The 19,611-nt window shown below is 44.1% G+C and overlaps 1 protein-coding gene across 1 annotated transcript in view; it reads left to right on the top strand.

Annotated features, from left to right (window-relative positions):
• The window catches only part of cUnh4orf54 (chromosome Un C4orf54 homolog), a 29,054-nt gene extending 9,978 nt beyond the window's left edge, over positions 1–19,076 (top strand). The window contains exon 2 of the mRNA XM_079257443.1: positions 15,405–19,076. The gene's annotated coding sequence lies outside the window, so the exon portion shown is untranslated. The remainder of the gene's footprint in view (positions 1–15,404) is intronic.
• Positions 19,077–19,611: the final 535 nt, after the last annotated feature.

The following is a 19,611-nucleotide window of genomic DNA, read 5'->3' as shown; positions in this document are numbered from 1 at the left end:
GATGAATGATGGATGGATGATGGATAGATGGATGATGGATGGATGATGGATAGATGGATGATGGATGGATGGATGGATGATGGATGGATGATGGATAGATGGATGGTGGATGGATGGATGGATGGATGGATGATGGATAGATGGATGATGGATGGATGGATGGATGATGGATGGATGGATGATGGATGGATGGGTGGATGGATGGATGGATGATGAATGAATGGATGGATAGATGAGTAGATGGATGATGGATGGATGGATGGTTGAATGAATGGATGGATTGATGGATGGATGGATGGATGATGGATGATGAATGAATGGACGGGTGGATGGATGATGATGGATGGATGGATGGATTGATGGATGGATGGATGGATGGATGATGGATGGATGGATGGATGATGAATGAATGGATGGGTGGATGGATGGATGATGGATGGATGGATGGATGGATGGATGGATGATGGATGGATGGATGGATGGATGGATGATGGATGGATGGATGGTTGAATGAATGGATGGATTGATGGATGGATGATGGATGGATGGATGGGTGGATGGATGGATGGATGATGGATGGATGGATGGTTGAATGAATGGATGGATGAATCGATGGATGGATGATGGATGATGAATGAATGGATGGGTGGATGATGGATGGATGATGGATGGATGGATGGATGATGGATGGATGGATGGATGGATGGATGATGGATGGATGATGGATGGATGGATGGATGGATGATGGATGGATGGATGATGGATGGATGATGGATGGATGGATGGATGATGGATGGATGATGGATGGATGGATGGATGGATGGATGGATGGATGGATGAATGGATGGATGGATGATGGATGATGAATGAATGGATGGATGGATGGATGGATGGATGGATGGATGATGGATGGATGGATGGATGATGGATGGATGATGGATGGATGATGGATGGATGGATGATGGATGATGGATGGATGATGGATGGATGGATGGATGGATGAATCGATGGATGGATGATGGATGATGAATGAATGGATGGGTGGATGATGGATGGATGATGGATGGATGGATGGATGATGGATGGATGGATGGATGGATGGATGGATGATGGATGGATGGATGGATGGATGGATGGATGGATGATGGATGGACGGATGGATGATGGATGGATGATGGATGGATGATGGATGGATGGATGATGGATGATGGATGGATGATGGATGGATGGATGGATGATGGATGATGGATGATGGATGGATGATGGATGGATGGATGGATGGATGATGGATGGATGATGGATGGATGGATGGATGATGGATGGATGATGGATGGATGGATGGATGATGGATGATGGATGATGGATGGATGATGGATGGATGGATGATGGATGGATGATGGATGGATGGATGGATGATGGATGATGGATGGATGGATGGATGATGGATGATGGATGATGGATGGATGATGGATGGATGGATGGATGGATGGATGGATGATGAATGAATGGATGGATAGATGAGTAGATGGATGATGGATGGATGGATGATGGATGGATGGATGGTTGAATGAATGGATGGATTGATGGATGGATGATGGATGGATGGATGATGGATGATGAATGAATGGACGGGTGGATGGATGATGATGGATGGATGGATGGATTGATGGATGGATGGATGGATGGATGATGGATGGATGGATGATGAATGAATGGATGGGTGGATGGATGGCTGATGGATGGATGGATGGATGGATGGATGGATGATGGATGGATGGATGAATGGATTGATGGATGGATGGATGATGGATGGATGGATGGTTGAATGAATGGATGGATTGATGGATGGATGATGGATGGATGGATGGGTGGATGGATGGATGGATTGATGGATGGATGGATGGATGGATGGATGGATGGATGGATGGATGGTTGAATGAATGGATGGATGAATCGATGGATGGATGATGGATGATGAATGAATGGATGGGTGGATGATGGATGGATGATGGATGGATGGATGATGGATGGATGGATGGATGGATGGATGGATGATGGATGGATGGATGGATGGATGATGGATGATGGATGGATGATGGCTGGGTGGATGGATGGATGATGGATGGATGATGGATGGATGGATGGATGGATGGATGATGGATGGATGGATGGATGGATGGATGATGGATGGATGGGTGGATGATGGATGGATGATGGATGGATGGATGGATGATGGATGGATGATGGATGGATGGATGGATGATGGATGGATGGATGGATGGATGATGGATGGATGATGGATGGATGGATGATGGATGATGGATGATGGATGGATGATGGATGGATGGATGGATGATGGATGGATGATGGATGGATGGATGGATGGATGGATGATGGATGGATGATGGATGGATGGATGGATGATGGATGGATGGATGATGGATGGATGATGGATGGATGATGGATGATGGATGGATGATGAATGGATGGATGGATGGATGATGGATGGATGATGGATGGATGGATGGATGATGGATGATGGATGTATGATGCATGGATGGGTGGATGGATGGATGGATGATGAATGAATGGATGGATAGATGAGTAGATGGATGATGGATGGATGGATGATGGATGGATGGATGGTTGAATGAATGGATGGATTGATGGATGGATGATGGATGGATGGATGATGGATGATGAATGAATGGACGGGTGGATGGATGATGATGGATGGATGGATTGATGGATGGATGGATGGATGGATGATGGATGGATGGATGATGAATGAATGGATGGGTGGATGGATGGATGATGGATGGATGGATGGATGGATGATGGATGGATGGATGAATGGATTGATGGATGGATTGATGATGGATGGATGGATGGTTGAATGAATGGATGGATTGATGGATGGATGATGGATGGATGGATGGGTGGATGGATGGATGGATTGATGGATGGATGGATGGATGGATGGATGGATGGTTGAATGAATGGATGGATGAATCGATGGATGGATGATGGATGATGAATGAATGGATGGGTGGATAATGGATGGATGATGGATGGATGGATGGATGATGGATGGATGGATGGATGGATGGATGGATGATGGATGGATGGATGATGGATGGATGGATGGATGATGGATGGATGATGGATGGATGGATGGATGGTGGATGATGAATGAATGGATGGGTGGATGGATGGATGATGGATGGATGGATGATGGATGGATGGATGGATGAATGGATGGATGGATGATGGATGGATGGATGGATGGATGGATGGATGATGGATGGATGGATGGATGATGGATGGATGATGGATGGATGATGGATGGATGGATGGATGATGGATGATGGATGATGGATGGATGATGGATGGATGGATGGATGGATGATGGATGGATGATGGATGGATGATGGATGGATGGATGGATGATGGATGATGGATGGATGATGGATGGATGGATGGATGGGTGGATGGATGGATGGATGATGAATGAATGGATGGATAGATGAGTAGATGGATGATGGATGGATGGATGATGGATGGATGGATGGTTGAATGAATGGATGGATTGATGGATGGATGATGGATGGATGGATGGGTGGATGGATGGATGGATTGATGGATGGATGGATGGATGGATGGATGATGGATGGATGGATGGATGATGGATGGATGATGGATGGATGATGGATGGATGGATGGATGATGGATGATGGATGGATGATGGATGGATGGATGGATGGATGATGGATGATGGATGGATGATGGATGGATGGATGGATGGATGATGGATGGATGATGGATGATGGATGGATGGATGATGGATGATGGATGATGGATGGATGATGGATGGATGGATGGATGATGGATGGATGGATGGATGGATGGATGGATGATGGATGATGGATGGATGATGGATGGATGGATGGATGATGGATGGATGATGGATGATGGATGATGGATGGATGGATGATGCATGATGGATGGATGATGGATGGATGGATGAATCGATGGATGGATGATGGATGATGAATGAATGGATGGGTGGATGATGGATGGATGATGGATGGATGGATGGATGATGGATGGATGGATGGATGATGGATGGATGGATGGATGGATGATGGATGGATGATGGATGGATGGATGATGGATGATGGATGGATGATGGATGGATGGATGGATGATGGATGATGGATGGATGATGGATGGATGGATGATGGATGGATGATGGATGGATGGATGGATGATGGATGGATGGATGATGGATGGATGATGGATGGATGGATGGATGATGGATGGCTGGATGGATGATGGATGGATGGATGGATGGATGATGGATGGATGATGGATGGATGGATGGATGATGGATGGATGATGGATGGATGGATGATGGATGGATGATGGATGATGGATGATGGATGGATGATGGATGGATGGATGGATGGATGGATGGATGATGGATGGATGGATGGATGATGGATGGATGATGGATGGATGGATGATGGATGATGGATGGATGATGGATGGATGGATGGATGGATGGATGGATGGATGGATGGATGATGGATGGATGATGGATGGATGGATGATGGATGATGGATGGATGATGGATGGATGGATGGATGATGGATGGATGGATGGATGATGGATGGATGATGGATGGATGGATGGATGATGGATGGATGATGGATGATGGATGGATGGATGATGGATGATGGATGGATGGATGGATGATGGATGGATGGATGGATGGATGATGGATGGATGGATGGATGATGGATGGCTGGATGGATGATGGATGGATGGATGGATGGATGATGGATGATGAATGAATGGATGGGTGGATGATGGATGGATGATGGATGGATGGATGGATGATGGATGGATGGATGGATGGATGATGGATGGATGGATGGATGGATGATGGATGGATGGATGGATGGATGGATGATGGATGGATGATGGATGGACGGATGGATGGATGATGGATGGATGAATGATGGATGATGGATGGATGGATGATGGATGATGGATGGATGATGGATGGATGGATGGATGATGGATGGATGGATGGATGATGGATGGATGGATGATGGATGGATGATGGATGGATGATGGATGATGGATGGATGGATGATGGATGATGGATGGATGATGGATGGATGGATGGATGGATGATGGATGATGGATGGATGATGGATGGATGGATGGATGATGGATGGATGATGGATGGATGGATGGATGATGGATGGATGATGGATGGATGGATGGATGGATGATGGATGGATGATGGATGGATGGATGGATGGATGATGGATGATGGATGATGGATGGATGATGGATGATGGATGATGGATGGATGATGGATGGATGGATGGATGGATGATGGATGGATGGATGGATGGATGGATGATGGATGGATGATGGATGATGGATGATGGATGGATGATGGATGGATGGATGGATGATGGATGGATGATGGATGATGGATGATGGATGATGGATGGATGGATGATGGATGGATGATGGATGGATGATGGATGGATGGATGGATGGATGGATGAATCGATGGATGGATGATGGATGATGAATGAATGGATGGGTGGATGATGGATGGATGATGGATGGATGGATGGATGATGGATGGATGGATGGATGGATGGATGATGGATGGATGGATGGATGGATGATGGATGGATGATGGATGGACGGATGGATGATGGATGGATGGATGGATGATGGATGATGGATGGATGATGGATGGATGATGGATGGATGGATGGATGGATGATGGATGGATGATGGATGATGGATGGATGGATGGATGGATGGATGGATGATGGATGGATGGATGATGGATGGATGATGGATGGATGGATGGATGATGGATGGCTGGATGGATGATGGATGATGGATGGATGGATGGATGGATGATGGATGGATGATGGATGGATGGATGGATGATGGATGGATGATGGATGGATGGATGATGGATGGATGATGGATGATGGATGATGGATGGATGATGGATGGATGGATGGATGATGGATGGATGATGGATGGATGGATGATGGATGGATGATGGATGGATGGATGATGGATGATGGATGGATGATGGATGGATGGATGATGGATGGATGGATGATGGATGGATGATGGATGGATGGATGGATGATGGATGCATGATGGATGATGGATGATGGATGGATGGATGATGGATGGATGATGGATGGATGATGGATGGATGGATGGATGGATGGATGGATGAATCGATGGATGGATGATGGATGATGAATGAATGGATGGGTGGATGATGGATGGATGATGGATGGATGGATGGATGATGGATGGATGGATGGATGGATGGATGATGGATGGATGGATGGATGGATGGATGGATGGATGATGGATGGATGATGGATGGACGGATGGATGGATGATGGATGGATGATGGATGGATGGATGATGGATGATGGATGGATGATCAATGGATGGATGGATGATGGATGATGGATGATGGATGGATGATGGATGGATGGATGGATGGATGATGGATGGATGATGGATGGATGGATGATGGATGGATGATGGATGGATGGATGGATGATGGATGGATGGATGGATGGATGGATGATGGATGGATGGATGATGGATGGATGATGGATGGATGATGGATGGCTGGATGGATGATGGATGGATGGATGGATGGATGGATGGATGGATGATGGATGGATGATGGATGGATGGATGGATGATGGATGGATGGATGATGGATGGATGATGGATGATGGATGATGGATTGATGATGGATGGATGGATGTATGATGGATGGATGATGGATGGATGGATGTATGATGGATGATGGATGGATGATGGATGGATGGATGGATGGATGGATGGATGGATGATGGATGGATGGATGATGGATGGATGATGGATGGATGGATGATGGATGGATGATGGATGGATGGATGGATGATGGATGGATGGATGGATGATGGATGGACGATGGATGGATGGATGGATGGATGGATGATGGATGATGGATGGATGGATGGATGATGGATGGATGGATGGATGGATGGATGGATGAATGGATGGATGGATGATGGATGGATGATGGATGGATGGATGGATGGATGAATGGATGGATGGATGATGGATAGATGGATGATGGATAGATGGATGATGGATGGATGGATGGATGGATGATGGATGGATGATGGATAGATGGATGATGGATGGATGGATGGATGGATGGATGGATGATGGATGGATGGATGGATGGATGGATGAATGGATGGATGGATGATGGATGGATGATGGATAGATGGATGATGGATGGATGGATGGATGGATGGATGGATGATGGATGGATGAATGATGGATGGATGATGGATAGATGGATGATGGATGGATGATGGATAGATGGATGATGGATGGATGGATGGATGGATGGATGATGGATGGATGATGGATAGATGGATGATGGATGGATGGATGGATGGATGGATGGATGATGGATAGATGGATGATGGATGGATGGATGGATGATGGATGGATGATGGATAGATGGATGATGGATGGATGGATGGATGGATGATGGATGGATGATGGATAGATGGATAGATGGATGATGGATGGATGGATGGATGGATGGATGGATGATGGATAGATGGATGATGGATGGATGGATGGATGATGGATGGATGGATGGATGATGGATGGATGGATGATGGATGGATGGATGGATGATGGATGGATGGATGGATGGATGATGGATGGATGATGGATAGATGGATGATGGATGGATGATGGATGGATGATGGATGGATGGATGATGGATGGATGGATGGATGGATGGATGATGGATAGATGGATGATGGATGGATGATGGATGGATGATGGATAGATGGATGATGGATGGATGGATGGATGATGGATGGATGGATGGATGATGGATAGATGGATGATGGATGGATGGATGGATGATGGATGGATGGATGGATGGATGGATGATGGATAGATGGATGGATGGAGGATGGATGATGGATGGATGATGGATAGATGGATGATGGATGGATGATGGATAGATGGACGATGGATGGATGGATGGATGGATGGACGATGGATGGATGATGGATGGATGGATGGATGGATGGATGATGGATAGATGGATGATGGATGGATGATGGATGGATGATGGATAGATGGATGATGGATGGATGGATGGATGATGGATGGATGGATGGATGATGGATGGATGATGGATAGATGGATGATGGATGGATGGATGGATGATGGATGGATGGATGGATGGATGGATGATGGATAGATGGATGGATGGAGGATGGATGATGGATGGATGATGGATAGATGGATGATGGATGGATGATGGATAGATGGACGATGGATGGATGGATGGATGGATGGATGGACGATGGATGGATGATGGATAGATGGATGATGGATGGATGATGGATAGATGGACGATGGATGGATGATGGATAGATGGACGATGGATGGATGGATGGAGGATGGACGATGGATGGATGATGGATGGATGGATGGATGGATGGATGGATGGATGGATGGATGGATGATGGATAGATGGATGGATGGAGGATGGATGATGGATGGATGATGGATGGATGATGGATGGATGGATGGATGATGGATAGATGAATGGATGGAGGATGGATGATGGATGGATGATGAATGGATGATGGATAGATGGACGATGGATGGATGGATGGATGGATGGACGATGGATGGATGATGGATAGATGGATGATGGATGGATGATGGATAGATGGACGATGGATGGATGATGGATAGATGGACGATGGATGGATGATGGATAGATGGATGATGGATGGATGGATGGATGATGGATGGATGGATGGATGATGGATGGATGATGGATAGATGGATGATGGATGGATGGATGGATGATGGATGGATGGATGGATGGATGGATGGATGGATGATGGATAGATGGATGGATGGAGGATGGATGATGGATGGATGATGGATAGATGGATGATGGATGGATGATGGATAGATGGACCATGGATGGATGGATGGACGATGGATGGATGATGGATGGATGGATGGATGGATGGATGATGGATAGATGGATGATGGATGGATGATGGATGGATGATGGATAGATGGATGATGGATGGATGGATGGATGATGGATGGATGGATGGATGATGGATGGATGATGGATAGATCGATGATGGATGGATGGATGGATGATGGATGGATGGATGGATGGATGGATGGATGGATGATGGATAGATGGATGGATGGAGGATGGATGATGGATGGATGATGGATAGATGGATGATGGATGGATGATGGATAGATGGACGATGGATGGATGGATGGATGGATGGATGGACGATGGATGGATGATGGATAGATGGATGATGGATGGATGATGGATAGATGGACGATGGATGGATGATGGATAGATGGACGATGGATGGATGGATGGAGGATGGACGATGGATGGATGATGGATGGATGGATGGATGGATGGATGGATGGATGGATGATGGATAGATGGATGGATGGAGGATGGATGATGGATGGATGATGGATGGATGATGGATGGATGGATGGATGGATGGATGGATGGATGATGGATAGATGGATGGATGGAGGATGGATGATGGATGGATGATGGATGGATGATGGATAGATGGACGATGGATGGATGGATGGATGGATGGATGGACGATGGATGGATGATGGATAGATGGATGATGGATGGATGATGGATAGATGGACGATGGATGGATGATGGATAGATGGACGATGGATGGATGATGGATAGATGGATGATGGATGGATGGATGGATGATGGATGGATGGATGGATGATGGATGGATGATGGATAGATGGATGATGGATGGATGGATGGATGATGGATGGATGGATGGATGGATGGATGGATGATGGATAGATGGATGGATGGAGGATGGATGATGGATGGATGATGGATGGATGGATGGATGATGGATGGATGGATGGATGATGGATGGACGATGGATGGATGGATGGATGGATGGATGATGGATGATGGATGGATGGATGGATGATGGATGGATGGATGGATGGATGGATGGATGAATGGATGGATGGATGATGGATGGATGATGGATGGATGGATGGATGGATGAATGGATGGATGGATGATGGATAGATGGATGATGGATAGATGGATGATGGATGGATGGATGGATGATGGATGGATGGATGGATGGATGGATGATGGATGGATGGATGGATGGATGATGGATGGATGGATGGATGGATGGATGAATGGATGGATGGATGATGGATGGATGATGGATAGATGGATGATGGATGGATGGATGGATGGATGGATGGATGATGGATGGATGAATGATGGATGGATGATGGATAGATGGATGATGGATGGATGATGGATAGATGGATGATGGATGGATGGATGGATGGATGGATGATGGATGGATGATGGATAGATGGATGATGGATGGATGGATGGATGGATGGATGGATGATGGATAGATGGATGATGGATGGATGGATGGATGATGGATGGATGATGGATAGATGGATGATGGATGGATGGATGGATGGATGATGGATGGATGATGGATAGATGGATAGATGGATGATGGATGGATGGATGGATGGATGGATGGATGGATGGATGATGGATAGATGGATGATGGATGGATGGATGGATGATGGATGGATGGATGGATGATGGATGGATGGATGATGGATGGATGGATGGATGATGGATGGATGGATGGATGGATGATGGATGGATGATGGATAGATGGATGATGGATGGATGATGGATGGATGATGGATGGATGGATGATGGATGGATGGATGGATGGATGGATGATGGATAGATGGATGATGGATGGATGATGGATGGATGATGGATAGATGGATGATGGATGGATGGATGGATGATGGATGGATGGATGGATGATGGATAGATGGATGATGGATGGATGGATGGATGATGGATGGATGGATGGATGGATGGATGATGGATAGATGGATGGATGGAGGATGGATGATGGATGGATGATGGATAGATGGATGATGGATGGATGATGGATAGATGGACGATGGATGGATGGATGGATGGATGGACGATGGATGGATGATGGATGGATGGATGGATGGATGGATGATGGATAGATGGATGATGGATGGATGATGGATGGATGATGGATAGATGGATGATGGATGGATGGATGGATGATGGATGGATGGATGGATGATGGATGGATGATGGATAGATGGATGATGGATGGATGGATGGATGATGGATGGATGGATGGATGGATGGATGATGGATAGATGGATGGATGGAGGATGGATGATGGATGGATGATGGATAGATGGATGATGGATGGATGATGGATAGATGGACGATGGATGGATGGATGGATGGATGGATGGACGATGGATGGATGATGGATAGATGGATGATGGATGGATGATGGATAGATGGACGATGGATGGATGATGGATAGATGGACGATGGATGGATGGATGGAGGATGGACGATGGATGGATGATGGATGGATGGATGGATGGATGGATGGATGGATGGATGATGGATAGATGGATGGATGGAGGATGGATGATGGATGGATGATGGATGGATGATGGATGGATGGATGGATGATGGATAGATGAATGGATGGAGGATGGATGATGGATGGATGATGAATGGATGATGGATAGATGGACGATGGATGGATGGATGGATGGATGGACGATGGATGGATGATGGATAGATGGATGATGGATGGATGATGGATAGATGGACGATGGATGGATGATGGATAGATGGACGATGGATGGATGATGGATAGATGGATGATGGATGGATGGATGGATGGATGGATGGATGATGGATGGATGATGGATAGATGGATGATGGATGGATGGATGGATGATGGATGGATGGATGGATGGATGGATGGATGATGGATAGATGGATGGATGGAGGATGGATGATGGATGGATGATGGATAGATGGATGATGGATGGATGATGGATAGATGGACCATGGATGGATGGATGGACGATGGATGGATGATGGATGGATGGATGGATGGATGGATGATGGATAGATGGATGATGGATGGATGATGGATGGATGATGGATAGATGGATGATGGATGGATGGATGGATGATGGATGGATGGATGGATGATGGATGGATGATGGATAGATCGATGATGGATGGATGGATGGATGATGGATGGATGGATGGATGGATGGATGGATGATGGATAGATGGATGGATGGAGGATGGATGATGGATGGATGATGGATAGATGGATGATGGATGGATGATGGATAGATGGACGATGGATGGATGGATGGATGGATGGATGGACGATGGATGGATGATGGATAGATGGATGATGGATGGATGATGGATAGATGGACGATGGATGGATGATGGATAGATGGACGATGGATGGATGGATGGAGGATGGACGATGGATGGATGATGGATGGATGGATGGATGGATGGATGGATGGATGATGGATAGATGGATGGATGGAGGATGGATGATGGATGGATGATGGATGGATGATGGATGGATGGATGGATGGATGGATGGATGGATGATGGATAGATGGATGGATGGAGGATGGATGATGGATGGATGATGGATGGATGATGGATAGATGGACGATGGATGGATGGATGGATGGATGGATGGACGATGGATGGATGATGGATAGATGGATGATGGATGGATGATGGATAGATGGACGATGGATGGATGATGGATAGATGGACGATGGATGGATGATGGATAGATGGATGATGGATGGATGGATGGATGATGGATGGATGGATGGATGGATGGACGATGGATGGATGATGGATAGATGGACGATGGATGGATGATGGATAGATGGATGATGGATGGATGGATGGATGATGGATGGATGATGGATAGATGGATGGATGGAGGATGGATGATGGATGGATGATGGATAGATGGATGATGGATGGATGATGGATAGATGGACGATGGATGGATGGATGGAGGATGGACGATGGATGGATGATGGATAGATGGATGATGGATGGATGGATGGAGGATGGACGATGGATGGATGATGGATAGATGGATGATGGATGGATGATGGATAGATGGACGATGGATGGATGGATGGAGGATGGATGATGGATGGATGATGGATGGATGATGGATGGATGGATGGATGGATGGATGGATGATGGATAGATGGATGGATGGAGGATGGATGATGGATGGATGATGGATGGATGATGGATAGATGGACGATGGATAGATGGATGGATGGAGGGTGGATGATGGATGGATGATGGATAGATGGATGATGGATGGATGATGGATAGATGGACGATGGATGGATGGATGGAGGATGGACGATGGATGGATGATGGATAGATGGATGATGGATGGATGGATGGAGGATGGATGATGGATGGATGATGGATAGATGGATGATGGATGGATGATGGATAGATGGACGATGGATGGATGGATGATGGATAGATGGATGATGGATGGATGGATGGAGGATGGACGATGGATGGATGATGGATAGATGGATGATGGATAGATGGATGGATGGAGGATGGATGATGGATGGATGATGGATAGATGGATGATGGATGGATGGATGGATGATGGATGGATGATGGATAGATGGATGGATGGAGGATGGATGATGGATGGATGGATGATGGATGGATGATGGATAGATGGACGATGGATGGATGGATGGAGGATGGACGATGGATGGATGATGGATAGATGGATGATGGATAGATGGATGGATGGAGGATGGATGATGGATGGATGATGGATAGATGGATGATGGATGGATGGATGGATGATGGATGGATGATGGATAGATGGATGGATGGAGGATGGATGATGGATGGATGATGGATAGATGGATGATGGATGGATGATGGATAGATGGACGATGGATGGATGGATGGAGGATGGACGATGGATGGATGATGGATAGATGGATGATGGATGGATGGATGGATGATGGATGGATGATGGATAGATGGATGGATGGAGGATGGATGATGGATGGATGATGGATAGATGGATGATGGATGGATGGATGGATGATGGATGGATGATGGATAGATGGATGGATGGAGGATGGATGATAGATGGATGATGGATAGATGGATGATGGATGGATGATGGATAGATGGACGATGGATGGATGGATGGAGGATGGACGATGGATGGATGATGGATAGATGGATGATGGATGGATGATGGATAGATGGACGATGGATGGATGGATGGAGGATGGACGATGGATGGATGATGGATAGATGGATGATGGATGGATGGATGGATGATGGATGGATGATGGATAGATGGATGGATGGAGGATGGATGATGGATGGATGATGGATAGATGGATGATGGATGGATGGATGGATGATGGATGGATGATGGATAGATGGATGGATGGAGGATGGATGATAGATGGATGATGGATAGATGGATGATGGATGGATGATGGATAGATGGACGATGGATGGATGGATGGAGGATGGACGATGGATGGATGATGGATAGATGGATGATGGATGGAATGATGAAAAATAATTTAGCAGCAGAAATATAAAAATAAACTGAATTTAAAATCATGACATGAAATTTCTGGTTTGACTCGTAAAAATTTGCTTCTTTTCTGTAACAAAGTGTTTCTACTGTTTTCCTTTAATAAAAGCTCATTTTATCTTTCCTGAAGTTGAATAGTTTAGAATTATATTGATCAGAATCTGTTTTTAAAATGTCTGATTTGCTGATTGTTTTTTTTAAGTAAAATAATCCAAGTTTGGAGAAGATTTCCTGCTGATTAAAAAAAAAAAAAAAACTGCATTCATAAAAAATTCAACACAAAAGGAACAAATTCCAAAGAAATAAAAAGAATGAAGACAATATAATAAAATTGATTTTCATTTTGGGCTGAGCTATAACTCCAAAGTACTTAAACTGGAGCCAATTAAAGATATTTATTAAACTGATGGTTCCTGAGGACACAGTGGTGCCAATAAGCCGTTCTTCCTCCTTTTATACCCAGTTGTGGCGCCTTTGCCATTCACCCGTTCATCTAAGCAGCAAATCGCCCAGAAGGTGTTTTTTCTGTTAGATGTTCGTATTAAAACGCAGACTTATCGAGGAGTTGCTCTGTAAATTTTCTGGATGGAAGCAATAAAACATGCCTTTTTCTAATTTAATGGAAGTCATTGATCAGCAGCTTTTGGTGATTAATCTGTTGATGTTCTTCATTTTCACCAGGTTTGAGGTTTGAGAAGATCCTGGACCGCTGCGAGTTTCCGGCTCTTCATCGCCATTGTTTTTCTGCTCTTGTTTATTTTGGTGATGGATGTAGTTGTTCAGGTATTTGAATGAAAAAGCTGCTTCGCATGTTTGTGTTTGTACGAGATATTTCTACTTTTGTCGCTACGCTGTAAAAATATCATTCGAGTTTAAACTGAGAAAAATTTACATTTCTGCTGATTATAATGAGAAAAACTCATTTTCTTACCCTGATGATGTCATTGATATGTCATGATGCTTCATGGTATGCAGACAAGTATTAATTACAATTTCTGTTGTTATTTCATGCATGGAAGTTTGTTTTATATGCATGAAAACATTCAAATGAATTTTCCTGCATCAGACGGTTTCACCGCCACTCGTCTGAAATCTCTTCTGCATAAACTGCAACAGATTTGTTACGATTTCACAATAATGTTAATGATCAATGAAAAGAATTATCCCCTGATCACACATAAAACTGTTTTTAAAATTAAGAATTGAAAATGTTCAGTAAAAATACAGGAAAAATATTTAGAAGATTTGCACATGGCAGGTTCAGCAGCAGGAAAATTTTTACACCAACCCAATAAGAGACTTTATTAATCAGTTATTAATCATCCTGATTGGCTCCGTCGTGTCGATTTTATAAATAATGCAGAAAAACCAAAGAAAAAACAGAAATTTCTGCTTAAAGTTCTGCAGAATGAGGAGAATTCAGAAACTGACGACAGATGAAAGATTTATTTTCAGATCAGATTCGTTTGGATCATAAATGTGAAAAAATATTCAGATAAAACGGGAAATTTGCTTTTGGGATCTACGGAAGCTGAGATGTGCCATTTCTCTACTGTTTATGTCACAAATCTTACTTCTACGTAGCAGAAAGTCCATTTTTCTGCGTTTTGTCAGTAAGACAAGCATCAGATTTAACTGGAAATCACGTTAATCCTTCTGCAAATGTTTTATTCTGTTCACTTTTCTTCAGATTAACAAAGTAAAAGTGTGGCTTGGATTTAGGAAATAATGGAGAATGTCGATTGTTATCTTGAGAATGAAATTAAATAAGGAGACAGAAGATTATATTACTTTTATTTCTGTAAATTTAATCAATATTTAAGCCCAACTGGTAAATGTACATCTCAGTTCATCAGAGGACTAAAGAAAATCTTCCCAAAAACGTTAGATAAAAAAAATCTTTCTGTCAACTTTGGTCTGATTTAAAATGTTTAATTGTTCAGATTATTAATAACTCAGCTGATAAATCACATGATGCAGTGTTTCAGAATGAATAAAATTACATTTTTACATCTGAACAAGCGAAAATCTGCAGGTGTCTTCGCAAAGCGGACAAACTAATAATGATCCAGTCAACATAACTTAGAGTATTAAAGTGTTTCCCAATGTCTTAATCCCAAAACAAAGTAGTCCTAAAAGTGAATTAAATGAAACAAACGGGACATGTTGGACCTTCTCTGGATCAATTCTGTTAATAATGCTAACGGACTTCAAAAATGGCGTTAATTCAGAAAAAAACCCCGTTTATTTTTATATTATTTTTTTGTTTAGGCCAATGTCGTTAATTCAGAAAAACAGCTTTTTTTCCCCAAGTGAATAATCTTCTGTAATTTACTAATTTACTAAAAATGAACAATTGATTTTTCCTAATTTTATTTCTTTTTTTGTGTGAGATTTCAAATCAGTCACCAAATCTGGTGGAACAACATTATAGATGTTTTTTTTTTATCACAAATCATCAGTCCTGATCAAACTTCCAATAACTTCTGATCACTTAAAGCCTTCCATCTGAATTTTAAAACTTTATGATTCTTTTATTTTGAAAGCAAACAAAAAGTTATTTTGATATATTTGCAAAGATTTATATTTTTAATCAGAACTGAATGTATTAAAAAGGAGTAAAAACATAAATTTAAATGGTTAAAATCCTCCAATTCGCCTTCGGACGTTTTGTTCCAGACGTTTCGTCAACACGACCAGTAAATCCGTATTTTCCAGTCCCTGTCTGAAGAACAGGCTCTGGATCTCAGCTCCTTTGTGAGACATTTGACCCCGTTGTGGAAATAATCTGCGTTCAGAGAAACTCTTCTGTCTCTGCTGGTTACGAACACGACGTGATTCACTCAAAGCCTCCTGAAGATCAGAAATGAGCTGCATGACGCTTTAAGCAGGTAGAATCTGCATCACTGTGTTGTTCATTCGTTGTGACTGAAATCACGTTCCGACTTGTTTTCTACGTGTTTGTGTGGAACTGCTGGACAGTTTTTGACTTTTGCTGTGAAGATGATTTTATTAAAACTGATCTGAGAATGTGGTGAAGAGCTGTGGACTAAACCGGTTCAGCCGTTTATTCGTCCTGCTGGCGTTGTAGCTGCAGTTCTCATGACGAATGGTATGAGTTGCGTGTTGCTTCATCTCCATTTCTGCTCCTTACGTACGGAAATCAGGACGTTCGTTTCAAACATTGTCATACGTCTCCGTCCTCATACGTCCACGCATGCTTCACGTCGCCACAGTCAGTTAATCCACCAGGAGGCAGTGCTGAGTTCAGAGCTCTGAAAGCGGTTGCTGGTGGATACATTCACCAGTGCCCCCGGTGGTTTCCAGTGATCCTGCTCCGATTTCTTTGTCATTCAGCGGATAGCGAAGGTATCAACGTATCGACATCATCGATACTCGTCTGGGAACATCAATTCTTTAGTGTGATGCCAGAAAACTGTCAGAACCTTCGTGAATAAGCAGGATAAAGTGGCTTTTGGTGGATTCGCTTCACCTTGTGCCAAATAAGTTACAACCTAAAAATATTTTCTCAGCAACAACTTTGTCGTTTGGTAAATAAATGCTGCAAACGTGTTGACTGGAAGAATTTTAAGTTTTTATTCATACTCATAACAGTGAATTTTTCCTGCATGTGGCGGGTTGGTTGGCATTAATTTACCCCTGCATGGAAACGCACACACGAGCGAAATGGTGTAGTGTGCATGCCAGACCTCTAGGGGGCAGTAACACTTTGTAGAGACACACCCAGGTGTATCAGGTGTGTGTAGCCACAAAGTGAATAGATGAGATGAATCTTCACGAGGTTTGTAGTATTCACACGAACGCCGCGACGTGTTCCACGACCCCTCCAGCTGAGCGGACCGATGGGTGATGACATGACCTGTTTGGTGTTTTACAGCAGTTTACGTCATAACGCAGCGTATGTGCCGACGTCGCTGGTTTTTTGTTTTTTCCTGGATAACGAGCGAAACACTGAATGTTAATACTTGTAAATATTTTTGCCACAGCTGCACCGACGCTGGGAAGCTTCACGCTATGATTCTGGGACACAGAGATTTCTGCATGAACTTTATGGAGGGAGGATAAATATGATACGAGGGTTAAAGGATGTAGGGTTGCCATGGAGACGGGGATGTTTGATGTGTGCGGGGTTTGTGAGGATGAGGCATCACAGCTGAATGTGACTGTTTTTAAGGTTTTAGCTTTATGTTGTCAGCTGTTGATGCTGCAACGTGTACACACACTGCTCCGCTCTGGTTTGAATGGAACTGAAACCTTCTTTGCAAATGTTCCATTTCCAAGTTGTCTGGATGCTACCTGACATGCTGTTGGGAAATTAAATAAACATGACTTTTGCAAATTCTTGTGTTAGTCTCATCATATCAGAAAAATTAATACTGTTTGATTTGATTTATATGAATCCCATGTATGCATGTATCCAGGTGTGCATGTATCTAGGTAACCCGGTAGCCGTGTAGCCAGGTAGCCGTGTGGCCAGGTGTGCATGTATCTAGGTAACCCGGTAGCTGTGTAGCCAGGTAGCCGTGTGGCCAGGTGTGCATGTATCTAGGTAACCAGACCTCTGCTACCACGCCTCATCCAGAGATTTGCAGACGACATCATCGCTGTTGTTGGTTGCATGAGGGAACAAGGAGGTTGAGGGACTTTGCTGTGTGGAGCCGCACAAACCAACTGCAACTCAACATGATCAAAACTGTGGAGCCGGGGATGGACTTCGTCTGGACAGAGATCACAACAGCGGCACAGAGATAAATAGAAAAGATAGATAAATAAATAATGTGGCCAGGTAACCATGTGGCCAGGTGTGCATGTGTCCAGGTAACCATGTAACCAGGTATCCATGTGGCCAGATGTGCATGTGTCCAAG

This window comes from Telmatherina bonti (assembly GCF_933228915.1).
Source record: "Telmatherina bonti genome assembly, chromosome: 18".
NCBI lineage: Eukaryota > Metazoa > Chordata > Actinopteri > Atheriniformes > Telmatherinidae > Telmatherina > Telmatherina bonti.
Note: the sequence above shows the minus strand (reverse complement) of the source record. Positions and strands in the feature narration are given on the sequence as shown.